Source organism: Leopardus geoffroyi, chromosome D1 (assembly GCF_018350155.1).
Source record: "Leopardus geoffroyi isolate Oge1 chromosome D1, O.geoffroyi_Oge1_pat1.0, whole genome shotgun sequence".
NCBI lineage: Eukaryota > Metazoa > Chordata > Mammalia > Carnivora > Felidae > Leopardus > Leopardus geoffroyi.
The window spans coordinates 20116262-20141923 of NC_059329.1; the positions used below are offsets into that span (position 1 = coordinate 20116262).

The window sequence follows — 25662 nt, forward strand, 5'->3', positions numbered from 1 at the left end:
CAAGTTGGGGATGCGTCAGGGGCTCTAAGAGGGATCCTTATACATGGATGTTGAATCAACATCAAAGTCCTTTCTAACTATAATATTGTATGAAGTATTAATTGATATATTAATATCCAAGGCATTGTCCTAGCTGAATGGGATGCAAAGTATAAGATAAAATGTATTCTATTGTCAGTATAGTGTGTTTTGTCACCATCAATCATCTCTTATGCAATTTACACAAATGATCTAGTTTGGTTTCATTGTTACCATTGCTTTTAAAGATTGTTGAGGTGCTTTTTGAAAGAATTCAAGGGAACTGATCCGGGCAGTTACATTTCTTTCCTATCTGTGGACGTTTAAATCCACAAGGGGGCAGAATTTACTTAGAGAGGCTTAGCCATGCCTCCTGTTTAATGCAGTTCTTACATTAGTAAGAAGGATGATAATTGACAAAGAATTATAGATGACCTTGGATTTAAGCCTGATAAGCACTTTGTTGCCACTTGTGATTATATACTAAATTTCAAACGATGCACATTTAGTTTTCAAGGGCAACAGGAATCAGAAAATATGGTCAGACGTTTGAGAGGAACCTTATCAAGGAAAGAGAAGCATATACTATTTTAGTAGCTTAAGTTCACGATTTTAACTTTTTCCAACTGAAATGGATGTTTACCTTGAGATCAAAAACCTTATTTTACTTGTAGAATTTATTATGAAGCAAATCGATTACTCAGGCACTGTGAAGTATTGTTTTAGCAGAGAGTCAATAAGAAAAGACAAAGGGAAGGAACAAAAATCCATCACAGATGGCTTAGAAGGACGGAGGAATCAGCAAAAGAAATCTCAAGGTCTTTTCAGTCTTGAAGTATAGTCTTTGTTCTAGGCCGGCATCGTACTGAATTCCAAAATCCTGGAATGTCCTGGTTATACGTAATCCACAATCTCAAGTTTGGGAAGGGCTGCAGAAGGTCATTGTCTTGCCTTCCGGACAATTTCATATTTAAAACCAGTCTGCTGAAACGTATCAAATAGTTCATGTTCTCTTATTATCATTGAGAATCTGAAATCGTAGCAAAACTGTTCCAAGATATTGATATCTGTTAGGATCGAATTTTTTAGTATTGTACAATCAGGAGATGCTTAGGGATATTGACTTCTATGTCGTAGGATAATCCGGGATACTGACTTCTATGGAATGTCCTTAAACAAGCACCTTATCCTCAATGCTTCAGATTCTGGGTGCCACAAAAAGAAACACTGACAAAATGGTGGGTAACCAGAGGGGAGTAACTCGAAGTGCACCTTTGTTGGACGAATATGAGTGGCATTCCTGCTACCCTACTAGATGCTGCTGGAAACAAAGATCAATGACATTGTCTTTTGTCTATAAAGAGATCGCAATAATAAAGAAACAAAACAGGTATTCAACAAACCCAGTTCAGGACGGTGTGTGATCAATATCAACGTGAGGGTCAGGAAGTGGTAAGGGAATTAAGAAGAGGAAGATCACCAAGGTGATCAGGGATGGCTTCATAGAAGAGGAAGTATTTCACCTGGGCCTTGAAGGATTATTAGTGAATGTGCTGCCGAAGGGAGCACTGGACCCTGAAGAACAGATTGGAATTTTAGCAGTGATAACTGAGGGGAGGGCATTCCAAAGACTGAAAATGGCAGCCTGACTGCTTAGGAAACCAGTTGCAAAGCCGACCTCAGTACTTGACAGATCGGAACATCACCGTGGACCCTTGGTCTTGACAAGTTCCCACGGAATGGGCAGTAATATCACATAAACGGCATGAGAGCTGTGTCACAGTCCTACAGACTGGGGGTTGACTTTGTTGACTGTGCAAGAGTTTTATCCTGATACCTCTAGTAACAATTGTCAGAGAAAGGATACTGACCTGGTCCAGCAGGGGATCAATCACCCTGCTGCTCAGAAATACACTTGTTATCCCTCGGAATTCTGTTCTTGGAAACATGCTAGTACATTTTCCATACACGTATTCGTTTTTATACATGTAGGAAAACCTGTGCAGAGAACCCTACAAGCATGTCTGTGTCCGTACACAGATCAGACAAGAATGTGAGCCTTTGGATTCTGAGACTCTGAGAACTAGATCCCTCACTAACCTATTTCATCGACATGTCTATTTATAGCCTCTGTCTCATTTCAAATGCTAAGTCTCTTTCTAAATCTAAATCTTTTATTACCTTCGGCAGAGATTTGAACAGAGGGAGGAAGTTAAAAACACAGTCTTACACTTGAGAACGCGATAGTCCGTTGTTAGGGATTCATGGCAATAGAAAATTGAGATTACGCTGATAAAAATCCACTGATAAATTAAAGCAGCAATTCAGCCATTATCTATCCCATTTACCTTCCTATAAAAACTAATAACAAAGAGAAGATGATCTTCAGAGAGAAGATCTCTTTCTCCCTCAGTCACCTTCTCTAGGGATAGAGAGGAGAGTCATGAAACTTTGAAAATGAATAAAGAAAAAATGTCCACCAAAATGGAGTTGGGAAGTTCTGAAGGGACGTGCTTATGCAGGTACCACTCCTCAAAACTTACTTTACATACCCCAGCAGGAAGAAGGAAGGTTTTCTTTTTGCCCGGCAACAACTCAGCTAATGAGAACCACTGCAATTCAGCCAACGAGAAGTCACCATAACCCCAAATTCTTGCTCTGGTCCAATAGACTTTCATTTAAAACAGCCCCTCCCAACTTCCTTCTTTCCTCTCCTTTGGTGTCTGGACTTGCCTATGGTTCACCATGCTTTGCATCTCCCAAATTGCAATTCCTCTGCTATTCCTTGATTAACTCATCTTGCTGATAAACTCACTGGTTATTTTCTTTTCAAGGTTCACAAAACAAACAAAAAGAATCAAGGAAGCTGTATTTTCTACTCACAGGCAAATCATTTCCTACATGAGACAAAATGACAGATAATACACATTCGCCATCCAGTATATTTTAAAACCCCTCTATGGAAACATTTCTTAACAATAGCTAGCAATTTTTGAATGCTTATTATGGGCAAGGCATTGTGCTACTTGATTTCTATTCATTTCCATTTAAAAAAAAATTGTAATGTTTATTCATTTTTGAGAGAGAGAGAGACAGAGACAGAGCACGAGCGGGGGAGGGACAGAGAGAAAGGGAGACACAGAATCCTAAGCAGGCTCCAGGCTCTGAGCTGTCAGCACAGAGCCCGGCACGGGGCTTGAACCCACGGACTGTGAGATCATGACCCGAGCCGAAGTCAGACGCTTAACTGACTGAGCCACCCAGGCACCCCTATTCATTTCCATTTTTAATCTTCTCAACAATCCTGTAAGGTAAGCACTATTATTACCCACACTCTACAGACAAAGACACTGAAATGCAGAGAGATGAATTTGTCCAAGATCACAAAGTTAGTAAGGACTGGTGCCACAGTTCAAACCCAGCCATTTTAACTCTAACATCCGTACCCTTAATGGTATATTATACTGCCTCCCAGGATACATATGTAACAAAAATTTTATTGATCGAGTGTCACGCTAGCATTCTTATGAGTTCCCTCAAAGTTTTTCTTCATCTTTTCTGCTCTTGGCCACATACAGAATTGCTTCTCAATATCTCTCTACTTATGCTCCCATTTTTTGCATATATAAAAATTCACACTCTTCTTTACTGTTATTTGGAATAGATTAAATACTGTGATTACACAATGGCAGCTTAGAGAACATTTTTAAGAAACTAGATATGAATATAATGCTGATTAAAAGAAGACAGACACAAAACATTACGTACTACGTCATTCTATTTACGTAACGTACAAAGACAGAAAGAATTAGTCTATACTGTCGGAATTCCAAAGAGTGGTTACTCAGAGGAAGAGATGATGAGTAGAAGGGAACGTAGGGAGGCTTCTAAGGTGCTGACTATGTTCTATTTCTTTTCTTTTTTTTTTTTAGTTTATTTATTTATTTTGAGAGAGAGAGAGAGAGAGAGAGAGAGCATGCGTGCATAACTGGGGGAAGGGCAGAGAGAGCGAATCCCAAACAGGCTCTGGGCCATTAGTGTGGAGCCCTATCTGGGGCTCAAACTCACAAACAGTGAGATCACGACTTGAGCCAAAATCAAGAGTTGGACCCTTAACCAACTGAGCCTCCCAGGTGCCCCTGTTCTATTTCTTGATTTGGGTGCCTGTTGGGCCATGTTCATTTTGTGAAATTTGTCAAGCTGTACACTTACGGGTTGTGCATTTTATGTATTACACTTTTCACTAATCATCTATTGCTGCATAACAAACTCTTCTAAACTCTGCAGCTCAAAACAACCAACATATCTTATCTCGGAGTGTCTGGGAGGCAGGAATCCGGGCATAGCTCAGCCGGGCAGCTGTGGACTCTCATAAGGTGGAATCAAACTGCTGGATGGGGCTGTGGTCTGATCTCAAGGCTCACCTGAGGCACGGAGAATCCACCTGTCAGCTTACAATGTGGTTGGTGGCAGGTCTCAGCCACCACGTGGGCCTCTCCACAGGGCTATATCACCACATGGCAGCTGGCTTCCCTCGGCATGAGGGATCCAAGAGGGAGCACAAAACAGTGCCTAAGATGGAAACTCAGAGGAGACATCTGTTGCCATATTCTATTTGTTATAAGCAATCAAATCATTCCAGCCCACATTCAAGGAGAGGGGGCCAGCAGGAGGCAGGAATCATTAGGGACAATCTTAGAGGCTGTCTACTACCCAACTTAATAAAAGCTTTAAAGATTATACAATAACTTCCTCTACCTCTCCACTCACAATGATAATCATTGTCTTATAGACTTAAAAAGTGCTTTAACCATTCATTAATGTTTTGGTAATCACAACATCCCTTAAGAGTAGGTGATGACATGAATTTTTCATTCTGTTTTATGGAAATGCAATAATAAGTTTGATATTACCACTTTTATATTTGCATAGCACTGTTCAGATTTCACAGTTCTTCCCCACATGTATTTTCAGTTTTGCTATGCAGAATAAGTGGGAATTATAGTTTAGTGTTAGTTTATGTGAAAGTACTATGAAAATTACAAAAACGTTTTATAATATTAATAATAACTAGCATTTATTGAGCGCTTACTATATACCAGTTACTGTATGCTAAGGAATATTTACGTATGTATACATATGGTGTGTGTGTGTGTGTGTGTGTGTGTGTGTGTATACTTAATCATTCACTTAATCATTTAACCCTATGAGGCAGGGTTTTGCCTCATTTTACAGAACAAAACTGGAGACTCAGAAAGGCTACTAATTTGCTAAGACTCCAGAGCTAATAATATCTAGAGCCAAAATTCCAACCTAAAGATTCTGATGTCAGACTTCCTATGCTCTACAAAGAAGGTAAACTATAATCTTCATATCACTCTGATAATACATTTTCCTGGAATTATGTCATGGGAATTTTTTTTTTTTTTAGATAGAGAGAGTGAGTGAGCAAGGGGCAGAGAGAGGGAGAGAGAGAGAGAATTCCAGGAGGGGCAGGGAGAGAGAGAGAGAGAGAGTGAGAGAGAGAAGTGGAGCTCACCCCAAGCAGGGCTCGTGCTCATCCCACGTGGGACTCGAACTCATGAACCATGAGATTATGACCTGAGCCAATCTCATGAACCATGAGATTATGACCATGAACCATGAGATTATGACCATGAGATTATGACCAGATGCTTAACTGACTGGGCCACATAGGTGCCCCTATCATGGGAAAATTTTTATAAAAGCTGTGCCATCCTGATCTTGGTGTGTGTTTGGGGGCGGGGGGGGGGGGCGGGCAGAACTGTCTTCAGAGATTATGGCAGGTAGAATGTGAAAGACAGTAATTCCCCGTATGGTGTTTGTATCCAACATTAAAGACTATTTTAATCTTTCTCCGAGAGGCTGATGCTACCGAGCTGTGATCATTCAGGTAAAGTGCTTGGAATACATTCTTACTAACATATTTGTAAAAAGTTGACCATATTCATCATACTGTTCACTTAACACCAACTCTTTTTAAAGGGCTTAAAAATAATTAGTGTATTAGATAAGCTCTTAAGGACTGCAGTGAGCTTTAATATTCTTCTTACATCAAGTGTATGAGCAGAATTGTAATCAGGTATAGCTCACGCTTCACAGGAAACATAGAGTTTCTCTTCTCCCAGAGACAGATAATGGCAATTAAAAATCGGGACGTTGATCTGTATGCTACTTAATGATGGTATGCAGATAAATCAGCTACAGCAGACGGCAGCTTCTCACATTAAGGTGGCAAGAATAGATCCAGAATTGCGATCTGGCTCCCTGCACTCAGGATATATCCCTGGAGAACATGTCAGTTCTCTGCAAGGGAGGATTCGTAATGCCAAGTAATTTCCCCTAACTTTGCTCTCTTCCTGTTACTCACCCACACCCAGATGACTCACATGGCTGTTTCTTGCTCATTTATTCATTCCTTCCCTCATGGATTTATTCAAATGGCCTAATGATGAGTCTTGGCTTTGGCGCGCCCAAGAATTGTCTTCCAGATGATCTTCGCCATCAGCAGTGCAAACAGGTTCCGGTTGACCTCCCTTTCCCCCCGCCCCCTGACCAGGTGTATTTCACGCTTACGGGAGAGGACTGGTGAAGAACAAGACATCACCCAAGTGCTTTGTAACTTAAGATGGGCGCCTTCCAAATCCAGGTCATTATTAGGACCACGTAAAAAAGCTTTTAAAAAACTTATTGGGATAATATAATATAAGCGTATGGTAAACAAACAGAACAAAATGGCATATGGTGAAGAGTCAGCCTCTTGCCCGCACCCGGGTCTCAGTTTCCCTCCTACAGGTAACACTTGTTAGTTCCTGTGCATTCTGTGTCTCACGCTTGATTCACGGTTCGGCTGGGTATAGAATGTTAGGCTGGATAGGATTCTCACTCAAATTTCAGAAGGCATGGCTCCATGGACTTCCAGCTTTCCAGGGTTACTGTTGAGAAATCTGATGCCAAATTTAATTCCCATCTTTTGTAAGTGACCTCTTTTTTCTGAAAGTTTTTAGGGTCTTATCTTCATTCCCAGAATGAAGATGGGTGCCCAGATGGGTTTTTGTTTGCAAGTCTCTTGTTCTGTTCATTTCAGTCTGAAAGCCTATTTTATTTACATGTCAGGAAATGTTATTATACTATTTAAAAATAATTCCTTCCAGAGCGCTGGGTAGCTCGGTCAGCTGGGCATCCGACTCTTGATTTCAACTCAGGTCATGATCTCATGGTTCGTGGGCCCGAGCCCTGCATTGGGCTCCATGCTGACATCCTACGGAGACTGCTTGGGATTCTGTCTCTCTCCCGCTCTCTCTGCCCCCTCCCTCTCCCCCCGCATGTGCCCGTGCTCTCTCTTTCGAAGATAGATAAATAAATAAACAAATAAATAAAGAATAATTCCTTTCATTTTATTTTCTTCCCATTTGTATATATATGTGTTATATTGATCCTGGATTGATCCTCTATTTTTCATGTTTTTCTCATGGTTTTTGATTGAGTTTTTCCAAGAATTTTTTTCAAAGGCTCTCTCGGGGGACGTTATAAATACGGTAGTTGTTAAAATCAGGGATTCAATATATTTAGTATACACGCCTTTCTAGGTGTATGACCTTTGACACTTCCCTTACCTCAGCTGTCTCATGTATAAAATGGAGGGGAAATAATGGTACCCAACTCATAGGCATTAAATGAGGAGTAAAGGAATGCTGTGCTGGTAAAGTTAGCTTTCATACAAGCCTGGTACACAGTAAATTTTCAATAAAAACTGCTATTATTATTATTATTATTATTATTATTATTAATAATCTGTTCCTTTTGCAAAACATCGTACAATATCTTCCCTTATGTCTCCGAGGATATTAATCACAGGGTTCCCTGCAAAATCTGTTTCTATTTGTTTTCCTCTTACTTTTCGCAAATGGCTTTGTACGGTGGGTTTCTCTGTAGCTTTTTTTTTTTCACGGTGGCCTTCCCAAATGTCAGCGTCTGTAGGCTTCTTCTCGGAAGCTGTTCTCTTTCTCCGGAGGAGAATTCTTAAATCACCCATCTGTCAGTGGGAGGTGGGCAGTGGCCCATGATCTCCGAGCTGGGTGAGTAAAGGGGTTGGGGAGTCCAATTTGAAATGCAAATCAAACAGCCTCAGAGAGAAGGCCTCTCAAACTCCCTTCTCCTGTGGGATGGGGGAGGAGCTGGGCCGTTCCATGGAACGTCCAGCAGGAGAACCTGAGATCTTTTTTAAACAGATTTTCATCTGACTCCCCAGCTTTAAGACCAGGTCTCTGCTCCGCGTTTTGCTGTATCTGTGGCGCCTCCAGTTCCTGAGACTTTTCGCGAACTGGCTCCCCATCCATAAGCAATCCGGGCTCAGCTTTACTAGATTTAGAATACTCTGTCTTTAACCTGGTCGATACCGCATTCGGGGGAAAAAATATTCATTTTTTGAGATGGGACACAAGAAAAAGATCACTCTTGAGGTTCCACCTTGAAAAGAAAAAGCGAGTGTTTGCACACAGCCGCAAGACAGCCCCGTTTTTGTGCAGCTCACCCGCACACAGTGGGCGTGCATACACACGCACAGACACGGTTCACCGCGTCCGTTTTGACGTTAAGAACCGGGGCTTGTTCAAGTCACAGGTACCCCCACGTTACGCAAGGAGGCGGATGAATTGCGCGTGCACCGCGAGAAAGTGAAAATAAACAAGGAAACGAATATGGCAAGCTCCATGTCGGGTGTGGAGATTCCTTAAAAATCAAATTAAAAAAAAAAAAGCAGCCTTAAAAAAAAAAAAAGAAACAAATACAGCAAATATACGTGCTTGGCATTCAGAACTCGGCCCAAAACTAACACTTAGGAATTGTCATTAAAGGGGTTTTCACTCCTTACAAAAAGGCCCTCGTTGCATATTTTAAAATTTCAAGATCCCAGAGAATTTGGCAAGTCGATTGTCTCTCCTGCATCTGCTTCGCTTCACCCAAACATTTGTCAGCCTTTCTTTCTCCTTTGTTTCCTCCCTCATATCTTGTCCTTGTGGATTTATATCCATTTTACTCCTTCCCTTTCATCTCAATGGGATTCGGGGAGCAGAGAAACACAACGGTGTTCCATCGACCACATGACCTCAAACATCAATAAGTGATTTGGGTGGGGGCAGGTATCGTCTTCGATACTGCCCTGATTTTATTTTTTTTATTTTTTATTTTTTTAAATTTTTTTTTTTTTTCAACGTTTATTTATTTTTGGGACAGAGAGAGACAGAGCATGAACGGGGGAGGGGCAGAGAGAGAGGGAGACACAGAATCGGAAACAGGCTCCAGGCTCTGAGCCATCAGCCCAGAGCCTGACGTGGGGCTCGAACTCCCGGACCACGAGATCGTGACCTGGCTGAAGTCGGACGCTTAACCGACTGCGCCACCCAGGCGCCCCGATACTGCCCTGATTTTAACTTTTTTTTTTTTTTTTTAATTATAGTTTTTGGGAGAGAGAGAGGGGGAGAGACAGAGCGTGAGTGGGGGAGGGGCAGAGAGAGAGGGCGACACAGGGTCGGAAGCAGGCTCCAGGCTCTGAGCTGTCAGCACAGAGCCTGATGGGGGGCTCGGACTCACGAGCCGTGAGATCATGATCTGAGTTGAAGTGGGACGCTTAACCGACAGAGCCACCCGGGCGCCCCTATTGTCTTCAATACTGTAGACACTTTCTTTTCACCATTTTTGAGAATCACTCAAGGCTTGATAGTGTCTGTGGCCTTTTACCCTCCCTCTTCCTCTGTCCAACAGGCAGTCATCTTGGCAGGGCTATGTCCCTCCTCTGGGATCCTGCCATGGAACCCTGTGCCCTTTGGGGTCGTTCTTTGGGAACAGAAGTGCTTATCCTTGCACTTGGGATGTGCGCATCGGGACAGGGTGGTCACGCTCCTGCCAGAAAGCATTTCTGCTGGAACAGCCTTTGCTCAGCATGATAGAAGAGGGAAAGGAAGCTGCTGCTTCCCAGCGCATTCTGTCTCTTCTCCATAAGATCTTGCCTGAGAGAAGGGCACAGAAAAATGTGAAAGCAAGTCTCGTCTGGAATGAGAAAACCGTGAGTCCTTTTGCTAATCTTGATTTAGGAAATGCACAGAGAAAAGGCGTGCGGGAATTTTGTGAATGTCTTCCTTTCCTTTCCTTTCCTTTCCTTTCCTTCCCTTCCCTACACTTTCCTTTTCCTTCCTTCCTTCCTTCCCTCCCCCCTTCCTTCCTTCCTTCCTTCCTTCCTTCCTTCCTTCCTTCCTTCCTTCCCTTCTCCCTCCCTTCTCTTCTGTTCACCAGGCATGTTGCATTTAAGCTATTTTGGTCAGACTGGGGGAAAACGCGCCAAGGTTCTCAGACCACATGAAGGCAGTGCAGAAATCCTGGGGACGAAGTCACCATGCTCAGCATAAATGAAACCCTGTTCTGCCAGACAGAGTTCCTGCCTGTACCCTCCTCTCTTCTGCTGTGTCTGCAACTTGGAAACCCTACCAGAGACGGAGGCCTTCTCAGGACACATGTGTGTTGAACTCTTTCGTTTTCTCTGTGGTCTTTAAAAGCCACTGTGGTTTTTAGTCCTGGAATCAGCTTTTCTGGTGGGCATGATACGTTGGCCTCCAGCTGTGACCTTTCTGGGGCCATGAACTCTAACAGGACTCTAGCAGAGATCTGAAGATTCTCGTTAATGAGTGGGTGGCAAACCCCGTGAGGAGCTGCGGGGGACGGGCAGGCAGACTTCGGTGACTACCAGCTCCTGTAGCGACCAGTGACCCAACCACGTGCCCAGGTACCCCTTCCCAGCCTTGCACGGGAATGCTGTGGAAGACAACGTGAGTAGGGTTAACACGGGAGTTCCGGTCCCGTCCTCACGGAGCGTCCAGTAAAGTGCTAAGTTAGACGAAAGAATCAAAGAATATCAGAAGACAGCACAAAATTGGTACAACCTGGAAAGCCACAGGAACTCAGAGGAGATGGCAGCCTGTGGATGATGAAATCAGTGAGGGATATGAAACTTCCGGTGTGAAAGATCCGAGCATTTCACTGGGTGGGGTGGGTGACAGGGTGAAGGGATTTGGCCAAGCCAGAGAGGCAGGAATGAGTGCTGGACGTTCGAGCAGGAGTGGATTCATCACTCAAGGTTGCAGAGAGGAAGGAGTGAGTCATCTGAAGTGAGATTTACGAGAGGGAAGCTTCTAGAAAAACACTGTTTGAATTGGCCCCTCGAGAACAGCTCTAATTTGTTGTTGTTGTTATTTTTAGTTGAACAACTGTCTCTGTTTTTATGTACAATTTTCCCAGCTCACTGGTTAACCACTGTTTGGGATTAAATCAGAGGCAAGTAGAGACTTATTTTTGCCACCCCCCCCCCCCCCCAACTTTCTTAAATTCCCACGCTTTGGGTGGACTGTGCTGTCCAGGTAAGTGAATGGAGATGAAAAGGGACAAGGCTCTCTCTCGAAAACTCAGCAGACAGGTCTATGTGGCAGCAGAGGACTGAAATGCCAATATGACTGGGCTGTGTCTCTGAAATAATCCCACAGCCACCTGTCCACATCACCTTTTAAAATATCTGGTCAGGGGGCACCTGGGTGGTTCAGTCAGTTGGGTGTCCAGCTCTTGATTTTGGCTCAGGTCATGATCTCTTGGTTCGTGAGACTGAGCCCTGCCTCGGGCTCTTCACTGAGCATGGATCCTGCTTGGAATTCTCTCTTTCCCTCTCTCTCTCTGCCCCTCTCCTGCTTACGCTCTCCACCCACCCGCCTCAAAAAACAAAACAAAACCAAACAAAAAACCATTTACAGTATCTGGTCAGGGGGCGCCTGGGTGGCTCAGTCAGTTAAGCTCCCGACTCTTGATATCAGCTCAGGTCATGATCTCATGGTTCATGAGATCAAGCCTCAGGTTGGGCTCTGTGTTGACAATGCAGAGCCTGCTTGGGATTCTCTGTCTCTCTCCCTCTCTCCCTGCCCCTCCCCTACTTGTGAGTGTGCACACTATCTCTCTCTCTTTCTCTCTCTCAAAATAAATTAACATTAAAAACATTCAGGGCATCTGGGCAGCTCAGTGGTTAAGCATCTGACTTCAGCTCAGGTCATGATCTCCCAGTTCGTGGGTTCGAGCCCCACATCAGACTCTGTGCTGACAGCTCAGAGCCTGGAGCCTGCTTCGGATTCTGTGACCCCCTCTCTCTCTCTGCCCCTCCCCTACGCGTGCTCTGTCTCTGTCTCTCTCTCTCTCAAAAATAAATAAACTTTAAAAAAATAAAATAAAAACATTAAAAAAAGAATATCTGGTCAGATTATATCATTTCATGGCCATCATTCATTCATTTATTTTTTTATATGAAATTGATTGTCAAATTGGTTTCCATACAACACCCAGTGCTCATCCCAACAGATGCCCTCCTCAGTGCCCATCACCCACTTTCCCCTCTCCCCCAGCCCCGCATCAACCCTCAGTTTATTCTCAGTTTTTTTTTTTTAATTTTTTTTTTCAACGTTTATTTATTTTTGGGACAGAGAGAGACAGAGCATGAACGGGGGAGGGGCAGAGAGAGAGGGAGACACAGAATTGGAAACAGGCTCCAGGCTCTGAGCCATCAGCCCAGAGCCCGACGCGGGGCTCAAACTCACGGACCGCGAGATCGTGACCTGGCTGAAGTCGGACGCTTAACCGACTGCGCCACCCAGGCGCCCCTATTCTCAGTTTTTAAGAGTCTCTTATGGTTTGCCTCCTTCCCTCTCTAACTTTTTTTTTTCCTTCCCCTTCCCCATGGTCTTCTGTTATGTTTCTCAGGATCCACATAAGAGTGAAAACATATGGTATCTGTCTTCCTCTGTATGGCTTATTTCACTTAGCATCACATTCTCCAGTTCCATCCACGTTGCTACAAAAGGCCATATTTCATTCTTTTTCATTGCCAAGTAGTATTCCATTGTGTATACAGACCACAATTTCTTTATCCATTCATCAGTTGATGGACATTTAGGCTCTTTCCATCATTTGACTATTGTTGAGAGTGCTGCTATAAACATTGGGGTACCCGTGCCCCTATGCATCAGCACTCCTGTATCCCTTGGGTAAATTTCATTTAATAAACACTTCCTGAGCATCTGCTAAGTGTCAGACACTGAGGTTGCTGGGGATATAGCAGTGAGAAAAATGGGTGTTCTCCTTATTTTGTACTTCTCAAACAAATATGCTCATCTCCCTGGGGGACATGGGCAGAATGACAGGGCCACAAAAGCTGTAGAATAATCATGTAATCAGTATTTTCGGGGAAGCTTGTGGTGAGTAATTGAAAACAAGGACCTGTATTTTTTTAAAAATATGAGAACACAAAATTCATATGCAGTTTTAAGCTACAGCAAGACTTTAAAGAAATGCCCTTGTGGCAGGTTATTCTGGGCTGTGTTCCCAAGTCCCCCGGGGTACACATGCATGCTCCTTCCTCTGCCTTTAGGCGTACTTGGGGGGAAGTCTGCAAAGCATTGCCTTCCTTAACTGCCTCCGATGGCCTCACCTTGGTCTACAGGATCAAGGGGAAACTCCTTTGTGAGCATTCAACGTTCTCTATCTGGAAGAGTGGTCCTGAGCCACTTTGCTGAGAACTCACTCTCCCTGCTTCCTAGACCCCCCTCCCACGTCAGGAGTGAGCACGCCCTAAACAGACAATTACTGAGCACCTATTCAGTACCCACCAGCCTCTGTAAAAGTATTAATGAGTTTATTCCTTATCTATCCAGTCATGAATTAAATATTTACCAGTTTTCTACTACTGAGCCAGGTTTATGAAGATAATAGTAAGGAAAACAGAGTTAGTCTCTCCCCTAGTGAAGCTTATAATTGTCTAAAGAAGACTCACAAGAATAAAAGAAAAATAATGATAAGTATCTAATTATGTTTAATGTGATAAAGTAATATGATTAAGTAATTAGATCAAATCTGTAAATGTGATAAATGTTATAAAGGAAAAGCATGGGAAGCTATAAACCTATACTTTCATCATGAAACATATTTGATTTCGTAATATCCTACACAGCTAAATAATTTTTGAGTACAGTAGAATTCTTCCTTTTTAAACTTTTCCTTCACCTATTCAAGCTCTTTTTGAACCGTATTGTTAGACTTTTCCACCTTTTGAGATAATGACTTCTTTTCCGTATTGGTAATTAAGACTGCTTGGACAGGGAGGGGGGTACTAAGGGGACAATCTCTTTCACATTTAAAAACCAGAGATCGGGGCACCTGGCTGGCTCAGTCGGTAGAGCATGTGACTCTTGATCTTGGGGTTGCAGGTTCGAGCCCCACGTTGGGTGTAGAGAGTACTTAAAAATAAAATCTCTAAAAAACCCCAAACAAACAGAGATAGCTCTTCTGGAGGAATGACAGCAATTCTACACAAAATCTTTCAGAAACCAGAGAAGGAAGGAAGACTTCCCACCACATTTTATCAATATTACTCTGATTCCAAAACCCAGATAAAGATATCACACACACACACACACACACACACACACACACACACAAATCTCACACACAAAAACCACGGACCATGTGAACATGTATGCGATCATTTCTTAACAAAATCAGATCAAGTAACAAATACAAAAAATAATGAATCAGACCAAGTAGGTTTTATCCTCAGAATGTAAGGTTAGTTCAACATTAAAAAAAAAAAAAAAAAAAAAAAATCATTGTGGGTTGCCTGGGCAGTTCAGTCAGTTAAGCATCCAACTTCAACTCGAGTCATGGTCTCATGGTTGGGTTGGTGAGATCACTTTGGATCCTCTGTCTCCCTCTCTCTGCCCCTCTCACACACACACACACACACACACACACACACACACACACGCTCTCTCTCCCTCTCTCTCTCTCAAAAATAAACATTTTTTAAAAATTTTTTTTTTTTAACGTTTATTTATTTTTGGGACAGAGAGAGACAGAGCATGAACGGGGGAGGGGCAGAGAGAGGGGGAGACACAGACTCGGAAACAGGCTCCAGGCTCTGAGCCATCAGCCCAGAGCCTGACGCGGGGCTCGAACTCACGGACCGCGAGATCGTGACCTGGCTGAAGTCGGACGCTTAACCGACTGCGCCACCCAGGCGCCCCAAAAATAAACATTTTTAAAAAATCATTGTAATTACCCATATTTATAGAAAGAGAGAGAAGCAATATCATTTAAGCAGATCAAGAAAAAGAACACAATAAATTCAACACCCATTCGTGAATTAAAAAAAAAAATTCTCAGCAAACCTGGAAGAAGAGGAACTTAAAAAACAAAACTGAAATAGAACTCCCAGTAAAAAAAAATTGGAAGACTAATTTAAAATGTAATCATCAGCGATCTTTTTATTTTTTAATTATTTTTTTTAACGTTTATTTATTTTTGAGACAGAGAGAGACAGAGCATGAACAGGGGAGGGGCAGAGAGAGGGAGACACAGAATCTGAAACAGGCTCCGGGCTCTGAGCTGTCAGCACAGAGCCCGACGCGAGGCTCGAACTCATGGACCGCGAGATCATGACCTGAGCCGAAGTCGGACGCTTAACCGACCAAACCACCCAGGCGCCCCATCAGTGATCTTTTTAAAAATCAAGTCATAAACTGTATAGATGTGGGAAGAACCCTGTGGAGCCCCTATGCTCATCATAAAAGTTGTACCTATTTTATAGAGTGGCTGTAAGTATAAAAAGATAGTGCTCACTGAGCTAATTTTATTGAGCACTTGCTAAGCGCTCAGTGAACACTATCCTTTTATACTTACAGCCACCCTATAGAATAGGTACAACTTTTATTCTAATTTTACGGACAATGAAACCGAGGCTTGGAGAAATCAGGTAAATTCCTAAGGAAATATGACTCACAAATGGCACAGCCGGTACTTGAAACTAAGCACTGTGGGCTTAACCACTGTCCTCACAACGTCTAGCCACTTTGCCTTACAGAGTAGGTGACTGAATGTCAGGTCACACCGATGCAAGTTAATGGCAAGACTGGGACAGGAACCCGGGCCTTCTGACTTCCGGGGCGCTGTTTTTTCCAGAAACTATGTGCCCCTTTCACATCGAATCCTTCCCCCCTCACTCCTCCTTTTCACCAAAACACACATTCTTCCTCCACGGAAGCTCTAGGCCCAAAATACTAGAGAAATAAATATAATTTAGAGAACCAAGGATTGAATTTCATCTCCTACTCTGTTTGCAGTGGAAACCACTAAGCCACAGACAGGAAGCCGCCCACATTCAGAAAAGAACAGGCTGAGGCAGGATCGGGTGGGAGCCTCCCTTCCTAGGAATGGACACGGTGAGAAAGCACATGTGTTAGAAAGAAAAGGAAGTTAAGAAAGTTAGAGGCGGGGATAGAGAATACTGGATGGTATTTACCTTCTAGAAATGTGAAGCTCTGGGGCCCGAACAGGGAAACCCCAAATGTGTAAGTGCCTCAAGAGGCCTGGGACTGGCCCTTTGGTGACAAAGATCAGTTCCCATCCCAGCGACTTACTCACATGTTACCTAGAACAGCCTGAGAGGTGCTGGGAAGTGACCCCCCGGGGCAAAGAGGCTCAGGTGTTTTGACCTGCGCTCTGGAAAGCTTTGGCAGTGTTACAAAGGAAGAAAAACATCCTTGCAATCCGAGCACTGAGAGTCAAGAAGAACAACGGTGTGGGCTGGATGGTGTCTGAGCAGATCAGGAGGGAAAGAACAAGGTCAGCACACTTTCTTTTACACACGGTGGAAAGCCCCTAAGTGACACTCTCACCTTCCCTGGCAGGCACCCAATGTGACCAACGTCATACCCGTGTCTTCTGCACGAGCCGGGAATGTACAGCGAGCATTCTGAAGGAGGAGGGTTGAGCTTCTGAAAATGGTTGGGGGGTAGAAAAGTAGGTCACGAGTCAGAAAACAGCTCAAAGATCTAAAACGTGGTTGAGCGGCCCCCCGGGTGGCTCTGACGGTTAAGCCGTCTGACTCCTGGTTTCAGCTCGGGTCATGATCTCGCGGTTTGTGGGTTCGAGCCCAGTGCTGACCTCTGTGCTGGCAGTGCGGAGCCTGCTGGGATCCTCTCTCTCTCCTTCCTCTCTGCCCCTCCGCCCCCCTCAAAATAAATAAATAAACTTAAAAAATGTTTAAAAACTAAAACTTGGTTGGAAGTTGCTTCTTCTAAACACCATCATGGTCTCTCCATGGGGGTATGATATTCACACCCAACTAAAAAGGTGTGCTAAGACCCCAAAACTCTTTGTTTTTCTTCCCTAAATGGATTTCAAAAATAATAGACATCATTCCAAAATGGGATCTAGATGATTGTTTTTCCTTCCCTCAAACCGCATTTGGTTCGAGTTCTTTGTTCTCCTCCCTCAGATATAAAGGGTACAGAAGAAATTTCACTTGCCCTGTCAGTTCCATTAACAAATATTTCCTGGTAGCCACAGAGGTTAGGCAACAAACAGGGAAAAGAATATTTGGAGTCTTGGAGGGAATGCTGCACTCCTCTTAGCTTAATTTTATGTATTTAAGATTACGAGCAAAGCAAAACAAACAGACGATAACAACAAAATAAGCCCCAAATTTACTTCTCCAAAGTCTCAAAATAGTAGGTTTAAAGACAGCATGGAGAACGGTCACCTAAGTGGGCTTGGGTCCAAAAGGAGTCCTTAAGTAAGATCCCCTCCCCCCCCCCTTTTTTTCCCCTTACGTAGATCCTTAACTTTAATAAACCTGGTTTTATTATCCATAAATTCCCTAACAATAGTCCTGATTTCGCTGGTCTATTGTAAGGATTAATCACAGGAAAGCTGGGTTTAAAGCACACAGTATGAAATCTACCTTAGCTATTATAACAAGGAGTACAAAAGTGGAAAGAAAGGAATAATCCTAGTGAGAGGGAGGACATAGAGGCAAGAAACCTCTCAGGAAGCAGCAGAACCAACCCTAAAGACGGAAACAGGGTCTCTAGTTTCCCGACCAAACTGCAGAAGGACAGGATTTCCATCTTCCTTCAGGCTGACTGAGCCGCACACAGACACAGGCCAGTAAGTGCGCAGCAGCCCTTATTCAGGCATTTGGGAAAGGAATGATTGCTTTGGGGAACTGTCAAAGACAATTACTGTATGATCCCACTTAAGTGTGGAACAGGGGAAGCCGTTTGGAGGGTGGATGTGGAGAAAACGATTTCTTTAATAAGTCACCACAGTGCTTCCTATTTCTCTGCACTATGACATTGTAATTGCACCCAGAGGAATTCCAGAGTTGTTGGATGACCCGGAGAAATGCTCAGGGAAAGATGAGAAATTTCCAGGGACTTTAGTAGAGAATTGACAGGAGCTAGGGACTGGAAATTAACTGGAAAAGTAGATGGGGCCAGACCAGGAAGAGTTTGCGCGACATGCTAAGGAGATGAGAATTTCTCCTTGAAGCATGGGCAACCGGGGGCCAGAGGAATTGCAGGCAGGGGTGTCTCGTTGACACTCTAGCATGACAGCTCTGTTCGCAGCGTGACAAATTAACTGCAAAGAAGGGGCCTGGATCACGGAGGCCAACTGCAATAAATCTGAGAGCAGCAATAAACGAACGAACTGTTTTTGATCCTGGGAAAATTTTCCCTTTTCCTTATTCACCTCAAGAATAACAACATGTTGGGCGCCTGGCTGGCTCAGTCCAAAGAGCATGCAAAACTTGATCTCAGGGTCGTGAGTTCAAGCCCCACATTGGGCGTGGAGCCTACTTAAAAAAAAAAGAGAGAGAGAGAGAGAGAGAGAGAAGCATACCAAAATACTCAAGAAAGGTGCCAAACATGATTGCAATGTTCGTGCTGATGTTCTGAGAAAGTGAGGTAGTTCTGTGAAAATGGCAATCCTGATTTGTGGAGTGCAAACGATAGGTACGAATGGCCAAGGCTAAGGGGAGACAGGTTTTTGTTTTCTTAATGTGTTTTTATTTTTGAGAGAGAAGACCGAGCGTTAGCGGGGGAGGGGCAGAGAGAGAGGGAGACACAGAATCCAAAGCAGGCTCCAGGCTCTGAGCGGTCAGTACACAGCCTGATGAGGGGTTTGAACCCACGAACCTTGAGATCGTGACCTGAGCCGCAGACAGACGCTTAATGACTGAGTCACCCAGTAGCCCCTAGATCATTACTTTTAAGCAACACTTCTGAAATCTAGGCCCAAAGTGTAACTTTCTCATAACCTGCCTTAAGTGGAATCTCACGTATGGGCTGGCCAACAGCCCTCAGTTTTAGGAATGGCAAGCTGCCCACACCGACTGACAGGGTCTGTCCGAATTCCAAACTGGGCGAGAGCAAACCTCCCCTGTCCAGTTCCTGGAATCCCACAGAGGTTTCCATGCAGCCCTTCTTGTCTAGAAACCAAATTAATCTTCCACCTTTGAAAGCTTGAATTTCCCCTACAAACCCCTTTCAAATTCAGAAGAAACCGGTTTGCAGCAGGGGAGTGGGCGGGTGGAGGGAGTGAGAGGAGAAAAGGCCCGTGAAGCCTGCGGGGTCCCAGAGGGGAGATGGCCATCTCCCTAAGAATGAACCGTGTCACCAGAAGCTGCGCTGGGGACGTGTGCTTGCTGTTTGCTTTGGCCAGCGCTGGCTGAGAGGTCGCAGGGTTACTTCTCCCCAGGGACCCTGAGCAGGGCCCCAGGCAGCCCCAGCTCCCCCAGCACGCTGCCTGCAGCCTGCAGCCCTCGCCTGGGGCTGCCCTACCATTTCCGGAATGTCCTAGAAAGGGGAAGCCAGCCAGCCCCGAGGGGCCCAGCTCTGAGCAAACAAAGAACTCAGAGGGCCTCCCGAGCTGCTGGGCTTTACAGGGGTGGGCTGGGCGGAAGGCGCAGGGCTGGGGATTGAAACCACATGGGCTGGAGGGTTCGAGAATGCCTCAGACCCCACCAGGCTTTGGGGCCGAGGAGGTGGCAGGCTGTGAGGCCTTTTCCGACTCCCGTCTCCCTCTGGAGGGCCCTGGACCACCGGTGTCCCCGCAGAAAAAGCACTATTGTAGCTGGCTTTTTCTTTTCTCTTGTCCCCCTTAATTTAGTGAAAGGTCATTCCTCGCCTCCCACCCCCGAATAACAGAAAATGACCAGAAACCCCAAGGCCTGGGGCGTTTGACTCCGAGCCCCGTCTCCTGGATTTTTCTACTTATAGGAGGTTTCCCAACTCCCTCCGGTAAGACAGCAAGAAGGGCCGGATTTGGGGGTGAAGGTCCCAGGCCGGTATGTATATCAAAGTAGTGTAAGAGACACATTAACCCTTTTTCAAAGTAAAACTTCACAGGCGCCTGGGTGGCTCAGTCAGTTGAGCGTCCGACTTCAGCTCAGGTCATGATCTCGCGGTCCGTGAGTTCGAGCCCTGCGTCGGGCTCTGGGTTGATGGCTCAGAGCCTGGAGCCTGTTTCCGATTCTGTGTCTCCCTCTCTCTCTGCCCCTCCCCCGTTCATGCTCTGTCTCTCTCTGTCTCAAAAATAAATAAACATTAAAAAAAAAATTAAAAAAAAACTTTGAAGAATTACAAGACTAATACAGAAATATATTCTCTCATTCTCCTCAACCCTCCTCCCCTCCCCCATGTAATTCCTGGTGGCAATTTTATAAATGCTCTTCTAAAGTTTCCTCTCTGTAGTTATACGTACATGCATGTGTACATATACATAGAAAACTCCGTTTCACATAGAACAAAATGAGATTCGTGTTGCGTGTATGGTTTGCCACTTATTTTCACTAGGCTTTGAAAGTTGTTTCATGCCAGACTATAGAGAGCAAACTTTTGTTCCCAAATTGGATTTATAATTATAAAAAGTGGGGAACAAGCAAGAGAGAGGGATTAGCTATAGTAACTTATCAGCAGTTTTTTTTTTTTAACTTAAAAAAAATTTTTTTTTTACCTTTATTTATTTTTAAGAGACACAGCACAAGTGGGGAGGGGCAGAGAGAGAAGGAGACACAAAGCAGGCTCCAGGCTGCGAGCTGTCAGCACAGAGCCCGACGTGGGGCTCGAACCCACAGACAGAGAGATCATGACCTGAGCCAAAGTCGGACGCTCAACCACCTGAGCCACCCAGGTGGCCCTCAGCAGTTGTGACCTATAGGCCAAATCTAGTAACGCTTTTCCTGTCCCTGCCCCTGCCCCCCCTTCTGTGTGACCCGGAATTAAAAATTAAGAATGGTTTAGGACATCTAGGTGGCTCAGTTGGTTAAGCGTCAGACTTTTGGTTTCAACTCAGTTCACAATCTCACAGTTGGGGCCCTGAAACAGGCTTAGCGCTGACAGCGGGGAGCCTGCCTGGGATCCTCTCTCTCTCTCTCTCTCTCTCTCTGCCCCTCCCCCGCTCACACACACTCTCTCTTAAAATAAATAAACTTTTTAAAAAGTTAAAAAAAAGTTAAAGAATTTGTTTTTCCACTTTTAAATGGCGGAAATACAAAAAAAGAATAATGTTCTTTGTCACACGAGAATGATACGAAGTTTAACTTCAGTGTCCATAAATCCAGTTCATTGGAACACAGAGCTACACGCATTCGTGTCTGCATCACCCGCGGCTGCCTTCACGCTACAGCGGCACAGCTGAGTATTTGCAACAGAAATTGCAGGGCCTACAAAGCTTAAAATGTTTACTCTCTGGTCCTTCACGGAAATACGTGGCAAACTTCTGAGCTGTAGAACAGTTTTCAACTTAGGAGGAACCACCTTGGCTGGGAGATTTCAAAAGGCTATTGTATTCTTAGAAATCAAAAAAAGGGGTGCCTGGCTGGCTCAGTCGGTGGAGTATGCGACTCTGAATCTCGGGGTCGTGAGTTCGAGCCCCCGTGTGGGGGGCGGACCCTTTAAAAATAAAATCTTAAAACAAAATCAAACAGACAACGGAAGAAAGAGGACTGGGCTGGGCGCTAGGGGCCTGGGTTTGAGAGCCGGTGATGTTGTCCTACCTGCAGGAAGGAACTCAGTTTTGTCTCTTTATGGCTGAGTGTCCATATCTGTAATACTGAGGGGTCAGACTGGATCTCGAAGCACCCTTTCAGTGATAACACTTTAAGATTCTAACTCAGTAATTCTTACATTCGCTGCGGCTGGCCAGCCATATGTCAGAAGATGGGCTGTCATTAGTTGGAGAGAGAGAACCCTCTAGATTAGCCTGTGGGGCGGTGGTTGGTGCCTCCACCGTCCCTCCATCTGTTGCTTCGCTACCCTGCTGCCCCGCCTCCCCCAACCTTTGCTAAAAGGCTTCCTCTCGGACAAGTCTAGACCAGAGTTTTTCAACTTTGGTTTGGTTTCGCTTTTTCCAACAAGTCAGCACTGTTGCCTTTTTGGGCCAGAAAATTCTTTGTTGTGGGAGCTGCCCTGTGCTTTATGAGATATATAGCAGCATCCCTGGCCTCTGTGCACTCACTCTATAACCCCTCCTCCCCCATCAAGTTGCAACAATCGGAAGTGTCTTCAGACGTGGCCAGATGGTTCCCGGCAAACAAAACGGCCCCCGTTTGAGAATCACCGCTCTCTAGGGTCTCTTTCTAAGCCTGGCTCAAGCTACCAGATTCTGGTTCACAGTGGGCTCTTCCATCTGTGCATCGGTAAGGCATTTACCCTGTATTGTAATTCAGCACTTAAGCAGAAAAAATTAATTACTGAGTTAATTTAAATAGTTTTTCATAAAGTGGCTCATATTGGTTTGGGTGCTGATTTCACCCCCCAAAGCGTAATGAATGTGTTCGGTAAGACAGGGACGGTGTTTTGTAACTTCGATTTCGCATGAGTGCCCACAAAGACTTCAATAGTACTTATTCACACAAATATCCTCTCCACTGCGGCCCAGCAGGACAGCTCTCTGTCAGAGCCAGAGAGAATTAAGTGGATCTGGTCAAAGTTCTTTAGGTGGGATCTTGATCCTGGAGGTCAGGGGTGGGATAAGGGAGGCAATGGGAGATCCAAATGTCTAGGTGCTTCCCTTACGGGTACTCAGACGATCTTAAAGTTGAAATGTGAGCCGAAGATTAAAGAGCAATCTTTAGGGAAGTTTCCATGACACCTGGCAGAGGAGACAAAGGAACCTATAGTAAGTGGCTTTGACCTCTGAATCCCACAGGCAAAACACTAAGTGGGAGAAGGGGGAAATGAAAGTTGTGGGGTTTCTGTTGTAAAATCACCTAGGAAAAGTTGTGGTTGAGGCTCCTGCGTGGATAGGATTTCTGAAAATAGTCAGTCTGCTGCTGGACATGAGTTCACGATTTCTTAGCTCCAAGCCAAAGTCCTACCTCTCATCTCTGATGTCTCTTGGGTACGTCCAGGGAGGGACACATCAAGAACCCAGTGAAGGCTCCTGACAACCTATTCCCTGGGCCAATCCTCTCCTGTGTGATGGCACTCCAGAGTTCTGGGGGGTCCTATTTCTAGCCCTACTCCCCAAATTTTTAGCAAGCTGCTTAAGGGCAGGATCCTTATCACTGTCCCTATTTGGTGGAAGGAACAGTGGCCAATGGAATCAGAACACATGGACCTTTGTCCCCTACAAGCTGAGTGACTACTGCTGATCATTTTCCCTGACCCTCACTGCTCATCTCTGATAAGCAGGGATATTGCCATTGTGGTGGATAGACCCTAAGGGGGCCCCCCTAATCCCTACCTCCTGGTATTCATGCTTTTGTGTAATCACTGGCCCTTGAATGTGGGTGGGACCTATAGCTAGCTTCTAACCAATAGAACATGGCCAAGGAGATGGGCTGTCACTCCCATGATCACATCAAATTATAGGCTCCCACCTAGCAGACTGGAGTTAGAAGCACTCCTGCTGGCCTTGAAGAAGCAAGCTGCCATGTTGTCTGCCTATGGAAAGTGCCACACGACAGGGAACTATAGGTGGTCACTGACAGCAAGCTAGCAAAAGACAGAAACTCTCAGTCCTACAACCACAAGAAACCGAATGCTGCCAGCCGCCATGTGAATGGAGAAGCCCCATCCTTCCTCAGTTGAGCCCCCAGATGAGAACCCAGCCCTGGCCAACACCTTGACTGTAGCCTTGAGAGGCTCTAAGCAGAGGATTTAGTTAAACCACGTCTGGACTCCTGGCCCACAGAAATTGTGATAATAAATGTGTGTTGTTTTCAGCTGCTAAATTTGTGGTACTTTGTTACATAGCAATAGGTAATTAATACACCTGCCCCTTTGGTCCGTGTGTAAAGGATCTGTAATCTGCAGGGTACGACATACTCACAGCCCAACATCTAGCATAGGGTCAGACACATCACACTCTCGATAGCTCTTTGTGGGTGATGATATTCTTGGTCAAATAAGTTTAAAATGGGCATCAAAGTGAGGAAGGATTTTGATGCCTAGGATTCTTCCCTTGGACAGTGGGGATCTTTACCCCCAGAATTCAGACCTTCTAAGAGATGAACAGATCATGCCTCGAAGGACTCCAAGTCTAAACGCTAGATCCCCGAAACCTTCCGCCCTCGCCCTATCTGTATCTCCCTGGCATTTACAGTGGGAAGAGAGTCAACTGGTGTGGTTCTGGTCAGGACTAAACATTTTTTTTTTTTTTAATTTTTTTTTTCGACATTTTATTTATTTTTGGGACAGAGAGAGACAGAGCATGAACGGGGGAGGGGCAGAGAGAGAGAGGGAGACTCAGAACCAGAAACAGGCTCCAGGCTCTGAGCCATCAGCCCAGAGCCTGACGCGGGGCTCGAACTCACGGACCGCGAGATCGTGACCTGGCTGAAGTCGGACGCTTAACCGACTGCGCCACCCAGGCGCCCCAGTACTAAACATTTTTTAAATTAGCAAGACTTGTCCTTCACTAACTCACTGCCTCTGTTCTGTTGCATAGAGGCTGAGGTCTAGGGTGTCCGCCTGATGTCTTGGCTTCTTGTTGAAACATGAGTAGCACGTTAAGGGCTACTTCTACCCTATCGTGGCTGTAACCACTGCTTTGAAAGGCAAGGGTTATATTCTGTTTCCTGTATAATCAACGCATGTGCTCAAGCAACGGGAATTGGGCTAGGATGTGGTGATGGATGGGCCAGATATCAGGGGCAGGTGCCTAGATGATCACCAGAAGACATGGCTGTGAAGAATATGCCACAGCATGTGGCTCTGAAAAAGCCCACCGAGCCTTGGTGAGAAGGCATTGTTGTTGTTGTTGTTTAATTTTTTTTTTAATGTTTATTTCTGAGAGACAGAGAGAGAGAGAGAGAGAGAGAGCGGGGGAGGGGCAGAGAGAGAAGGAGACACAAAATCCGAAGCAGGCTCCAGGCCCTGAGCTGTCAGCACAGAGCCCGACGTGGGGCTCGACCTCATGAACTGTGAGATCATGACGTGAGCCAACGTCGGACGCTTAACCGACTGGGCCACCCAGGGGCCCCATGTTGTTGCTTTCTTGTTTGTTTTATAATGTTTATTTATTTATTTTGAGACAGGGAAAAAGCGAGAGAGAGCATGCGTGCGATTGGGGTAAGGGCAGAGAGAGGGAGAGAGAATCCCAAGCAGGCTCCATGCTGCCAGTGCAGAGCCCGACACGGGGCTTGACCTTATGAACCAGGAGATTATGACCGGAGCCGAAACCAAGAGTTGGACACTCAACAGGGGTGCCTGGGTGGCGCAGTCGGTTGAGCGTCCGACTTCAGCCAGGTCACAA

At 45.0% G+C, this 25662-nt stretch overlaps 1 protein-coding gene and 1 long non-coding RNA gene across 2 annotated transcripts in view; both read right to left on the minus strand.

Moving 5' to 3' along the window:
* The window catches only part of LOC123600828 (CXADR like membrane protein), a 101150-nt gene that overhangs the window by 33169 nt on the left and 42319 nt on the right, over positions 1-25662 (minus strand).
* On the minus strand, positions 5865-11673 carry LOC123600830. The gene is made up of 2 exons (XR_006713841.1): positions 10974-11673; positions 5865-10845 (listed from the first exon to the last, which is right to left on the minus strand). It is a non-coding gene; the product is annotated as an uncharacterized LOC123600830 (long non-coding RNA).